Source organism: Piliocolobus tephrosceles, chromosome 12, assembly GCF_002776525.5.
Source record: "Piliocolobus tephrosceles isolate RC106 chromosome 12, ASM277652v3, whole genome shotgun sequence".
NCBI lineage: Eukaryota > Metazoa > Chordata > Mammalia > Primates > Cercopithecidae > Piliocolobus > Piliocolobus tephrosceles.
The window spans coordinates 123,283,719-123,290,110 of NC_045445.1; the positions used below are offsets into that span (position 1 = coordinate 123,283,719).

General features: G+C 40.5%; 1 protein-coding gene across 3 annotated transcripts in view; it reads right to left on the reverse strand.

Annotated features, from left to right (window-relative positions):
• The window catches only part of POLA1 (DNA polymerase alpha 1, catalytic subunit), a 324,710-nt gene that overhangs the window by 79,075 nt on the left and 239,243 nt on the right, over positions 1 to 6,392 (reverse strand). The gene's annotated exons all lie outside the window — the stretch shown is intronic.

Sequence of the window (6,392 nt, forward strand, 5' to 3'; positions counted from 1 at the left end):
AGGGACATTTAAATCTGCAGAGGTTTCTGCTGCCTTTTGTTTGGCTATGCCCTGTCCCCAGAGGTGGAGTCTACAGAGGCAGGCAGGCCTACTTGAGTTGTGGTGGGCTCCACCCAGTTCGAGCTTCCCGGCTGCTTTGTTTACCTACTCAAGCCTCACCATGACAGGCGCCCCTCCCCTAGCCTCGCTGCTGCCTTGCAGTTAGATCTCAGACTGCTGTGCTAGCAATGAGGGAGACCCTGTGGGCGTGTGACCCTCCGAGCCAGGTGTGGGATATAATCTCCCAGTGTGCCGTTTGCTAAGACCCTTGGAAAAGTGCAGTATTAGGTTGGGAGTGACCCGATTTTCCAGGTGCTGTGTGTCACAGTTTCCCTTGGCTAGGAAAGGGAATTCCCTCACCCCTTGTGCTTCCCAGGTGAGGTGATGCCTCACCCTGCTTCGGCTCTCATTTGGTGGGCTGCACCCACTGTCCTGCACCCACTTTCTGACACGCCCCAGTGAGATGAACCCGGTACCTCAGTTGGAAATGCAGAAATCACCCATCTTCTGTGTTGTTCACGCTGGGAGCTGTAGCCTGGAGCTGTTCCTATTTGGCGATCTTGGAACCGCCACAATCCCTTCTTTATAATAAACAGATAGCTATGTTCTGAAGTGTCAAGTCAGAGCCTCCTACCATAAAAATCTCCTTAAACTAATCAAAGAAAGAATGTTTAAAAACCCTCAGATCATTTTTTTATTTGTAAGAAAATGAAATAAAAAATGCAGTTTACAGTTACTCATCTTAAAATCTATTTTTCTAAAGAAAATTGCACAATTATTAAAAAAACATAATTTTAAGAATGAATAGATGCGAACTGTTTTGTGTGTGCTTTACCTGTTATTAGTTATTAAAAACAGAAAAAGCTTGTCCCCAAAGTTCAGCAACAGTTTTTCAATGGAATAACACAACCAGTGGGCTTCAAAAAGTGGCCTAAGAAGAAATGGACCAGACAGGTCCTCTCTGACAGTTTTCTTTTTAATATTTTGTTAAGGATTTAACCAAGTAAATTCTAAGGACGTCAACTAGCTTAGAGAGAACCACAGGGGCTCTTTGCTACTTTCATGATGAAACTTTCCTGCTTTCACTTTAACAGTTCAGGAAATATAGCGAAAATCCTTAACACTGAAATGGGACCCATCTTGAGACTTTCCAAAATCTCCAAATTCCCATGTACACCAAAGCACAGAATTTCTTCTATAAAACTCTTATTTTCTGGCTTAAAAAATACTACCTTTTAAGACCCTTTTCAATACTAGCTGTTGTCTTTGTTTTGGAGACCATTTTCCACAAAATAATATAATTATTAGCACTTCATGAGGGTAACTACCTAGCTGACGGGGAACACAGAACAAGACCCCGTGGCAGTGTGGGTGAGGAGCAGTTGGCTTGGCTTGCTCATTAGTTAAGTGACTGGATATTCTTTCAGTTCAATTTAAATTTGGCATCAGCAAAATAACACACACAACATATTACCTACCTTCAGTATCACCTGCAAAGAGTTCAAGCGACAGGTGTTAAATCTGCAAATGTCAAGGAACTTCAGCAACTTTTAATTTCTCCATCAATATAATGAGCATAATCCACTGCTGCCTCACAGGAGTACTGTGAGAATTTGTGTCACACACATGAAAGGACAATAGGAAACTATAAAGTACTTTAAAAGGGGAAGCCTAGTTCTTCTGGGTGGCATGTTAGGAAACAAGAGTGCCTGCAGATGTCACCGCCAGGCCTAAAGAAAAGACAGAACAAAAGAGATGACAAGAAACTGAAAAGTTTAAGGGGGAAAAAAAAAAAGAAAAGAAAGCATATGAGGATCAAGAGGGGAGGTCAATGTGGGATTTCACCTGGTTGAGAGGAGCAAGAAAACTGCAATCTTTGCAGGTGCAGCTGAGGAGGCTGGGACACTCAAGGCTGCCCATAGCACTTTGCGAGAAACAGGGTGATGTGAAGAATAGTCCATCTAGGCCTAAAGAGACCCCAGTTGGGAAGTCAGGCTTTCCAACAGATAGTTCTCCTATGGGTAAATCGTCATCTTTTAGCTAGCCTCTATGCTGCAACTCCAATTTCTGTCCTCAACAGAATTCTACATCCTAGTGTTCCAATTCTGGCAGAGACAAATCCAATGTGTTCTAAGGAATTTATTAAGAAATTCAAGTAGATCATCAGTTATGGACTGAATTGCGTCCCCCCAAAATTCATACTGAAGGTGGGTTGAAGTCTTAACCCTTTGTACCTTAGAATGAGACTGTATCTGGAGTGGACTGTATTAGAATGGACTGTTATTGGGCCTTTAAAGAATTAAGGTAAAATGAGGTCATTAGGATGGGACCCAATCCAATATGACCAGTGTCAGTATAAGAAGAGGAGATTAGGTACAGAGGGAAGATACTGGGAGAAGATAGCCCCTTAGAAGTTGAAGAGAGACCTGGCCCAGTGTGGTGGCTCACACTTGTAATCCCAGCACGTTGGGAGGCCAAGGCAAGCGGATCACGAGATCAGGAGTTTGAGATCAGCCTGACCAACATGGTGAAACCCCATCTCTACTAAAAATACAAAAATTAGCCAGGTGTGGTGGCGTGCACCTGTAATCCCAGCTACTCAGGAGGCTGAGGCAGGAGAATTGCTTGAACCCAGGAGGCAGAGGTTGCAGTGAGCCAAGATCGCGCAACTGCACTCCAGCCTGGGTGACAGAGCGAGACTTCATCTCAAAAAAAAAAAAAAAGAAGCTGGGGAGAAACCAACCTTGCTGACACCTTGCTCTCAGACTTCTAGCCTCCAGAAATGTGAGGAAATACAGTTGGTTAAGCCACCTCATCCATGGTACTTTGTTATAGCAGTCCTAGCAAATGAATACACCGTCTTACTATTAATAGCTGACACAGAATACTAGGAGAGAAGCATCTACTAAGTGAGAACAGAAACAGAAAAAAAATGTTTCTTTCTAGAACTAAAGAAAGATCATACACTGAAGTGAAAAAGCAGTTAGTGGCTCCCTCTCTTTGCTTCCAAAATAATTTCACCATATTGGTGGTAACACTCAGGCCATACCACACTTAGTTGCTGCCGAATCTGTCTTTCCTCAACAGACTCTAAGCTCCTCCAGGGCAGGGAGTGTTGGCCATCCACCTTTGTTCCTCTGACACGAGGAATGTCACTCAACACATAACAGGAACTATATATAAATAAATTGTTTTTACTGTTTCTGAATAAACAACAACAAAGGTTCAGTTGAGAAAACTAAGAGACTTTTTTCTTCCTGCATTTTTAAGGAGACTTAGATTTGAACTGATTCAGGTTTCCCCTAAACTATTCACTTACCCCTACTCAGGCCAAGGCACCACGGGATGAGGCAGCCAAATGGGACCATTTCATGCTGCCATCCTGGAAATGGATTTTTACTTCATAGATTGCCCCTATGTTCCTGTAAAACCGCTTCTGAATCCATTATGCCATCTGTGTACATTCTGGAGCAGTTACAATAATAATGCCAAAGTCCCACAGAAATCAGATTTTAAAAATGTAATGCAGTTACAGCAAATATGTAGTAAACACTTCACCAACGTGAATAACAGTCCTTTGCCATTTTAAAGGAAGGAAAAAATATCAAATGGGGTTAATTCACATTATGGACTAATGGCCTATAAACTTTCGTTTGAAAGCAAACCATAGAAAAAGCTTTGACAAGAGCTACTTTTCACCATAAAAATAAACCTCTTTCAAATAATTTGTACATGTTTTTCTAAGTCAAATTGCCAAGTTTCAAACAAAAATTAAAACCACCATCCAGTTACAACCCTTAAAATATGGGCTTTATGATGGAAATGGTAAAACAATCCTAGTGAAGGAAATGTTGCTAGGTACTGACAGTAAGGGAGAGTCTACAGTAAATACTTCACACACCAGTTACAGGGCACTTGTTGACAGAAGACACTTAGTCTCCATTCTCAATAATATAACTGTGTGTAACGACTGTCATTTTTCACAGGACTTCTGATGTTAACATCTACTTGTGTTCTGGCCATGGTCCAAATTGAATAAATATATTTGCCCTCTGGTTCCCTTAGATTTTAAACTCATTTTTATAGCAGGTCTCCCTTGAATAGCAAATCAAAAGAGAATTCACTCCAACTTATAAAGTGAGAAGTCAATTTTATTTGTTACGTTATTTTAAATTTATGGTGTTTTCCCCTATAATATAACAAGAATATTCTTGTTCCCCCATTGTTCTCCATGAACTATGACCTTGCAATTCTCTTTTATTTAGAAACCATCCAACTATGTCTTTAGAGTGCCCAGGAGAGGGGTTCTCAAACTTGGCTGCACGTCAGAATTATCTGGGGGAATTTTCAAAAAATTATAGCTTCCTAAGCTATACCCCCGACATCTTCTGAATTACATAGAATCTGTGGGCATAGGATCTATGGATTTGGGTTTTTAATATGCCCCAGGTGACTCTTAGGAGAGGGCTTATCAGATGTCATGTGTTAGGAAACCTCTGCTGTTGGTAAGTGTGCCCCCAAGTTTTGGTTTATATCCCACCACTTATGAATACCCTAATACCACTTAGCATTACTGCATGATCTGAAAATGCCCGGAGCATGTAAATTTCAGCTAATTTACTCATTCCCAAACTGTAATTTAGGAATAATAAATAAGCAGCAGGAAATTCAGAGTTTCAATAGGTAAAATTCAATAAATAAAACAAAAGTGCTCTTGGAACATAACATGAAGTTCCTTCAGTCACATATATTTTTTTCCTCTTCTCGTCTTATTTTCTTTAGCCCTCTGACATGTAAAAGAACCCGTCAATAACTCAATGCCATTTTTGCCCCAAATTGCTGGGTAGTATATTATTAGATACAAACAATAAAAAAGTGTGCTGATTCTTAAACTTGTGAAATGGGACTACAGTAAACTCTGAGTGTACAGATCCTGTCAATACTTTTCCCTTTTAGCCAAGCAAGAGGCTTCCAAGCGGCTACTTATTTCCTCTTATTTTCTGTGGGTGTAATAATGTGCACTTCTCAATGTCCTCTAAGAGGATGGGCTAAATTTCCAGTGACTTTCCAGATCACTCCTCTACATGCCTCCAAGAGTTGCCAGACTTTTTGAAAACTGCTGATCATAAGACTGATTCTGCCTCTCAGATAAGAATTTTAGAGGTAAGAGGAATCTTTCCCCTCAAATAACATATAGAAAACAATCTAGGATGAATAGATTTAGAAAGAAATAATGGGTTGGCCAGGCACAGTGGCTCACGCCTGTAATCCCAGCACTTCGGGAGGCTGAGGCAGGCAGATCACCTGAGGTCAGGGGTTTGAGGCCAGCCTGGTCAACATGGCGAAACTCCCACTCTACTAGAAATACAAAAATTGGCCAGGTGTGGTGGCACATGCCTGTAATCCTAGCTACTTGGGAGGCTGAGGCAGGAGAATCATTTAAACCTGGGAGGCGGAGGCTGCAGTGAGCTGAGACCATGCCACTGCACTCCAGTCTGGGCAACAGAGCAAGACTCTGTCTCAAAAAAAAAGAAGTAATGGGGGAACAGGTTCTAATATACTGATATCCAGAAAGAGGTAACAGACCTGATAGAAACAGACAACGTGTTCAGATAATCAGTACTTAATTTTCTCAACTCATAACTGTCTTTAGGAAAGGTCCTTGGGGATAAAAGAAAAACAGCTGTAAATGATATTACAAGTATATATGGGCTAGACATTGGCCATGAATAAAAGTTCTAAAACCTAGTTATTAATAGGCAGAAGAAATTTATTCTCTGTATAAATTTTACTAATTCATGGAAAATATGCTGTGGAGATAGCCCAAGTCCTTGTTGAACATCTAGAGATAAGATTTCTAATATCTGACTTCTCCATCAGTTGAAAAATGTTTTCACTCCAAGGACAGCAAAACCAAATAAGTCAAGGCATTTAAAAAATAATTTCTAGCCTATCTTGTGGATGCAAAAACAAGTAAATTATGACTGGAATGAAAAACAGTGAGACCAAATCAAGGGCAGCATGGTGATTCTTATGTGGGGAAATCTAGCAATATTTGTAGGTTTTTTATGTCATTGCGTTGTTTCCAGCCCTAATATCGACAAACGAAACACTGAACTGATACTCGCTGACAAACAACATAAACACTCTGTAGGTAACTAATAAGAAAAATGTGTAAATTTGCCTTTTTTATTTTTCACAGATAATAGAAAAGTTGTCAATGTGATTTTCAGGTAGGAGGAAAAAAAACCATGCAGTTGTCATGACATTTTCAAATACTTTGTTATGTAACAAAGCTTTTCCCAGACCCATGAAGTCCCACAGTGCCTGCAAGTCTTGTGTAAGGAAATGCC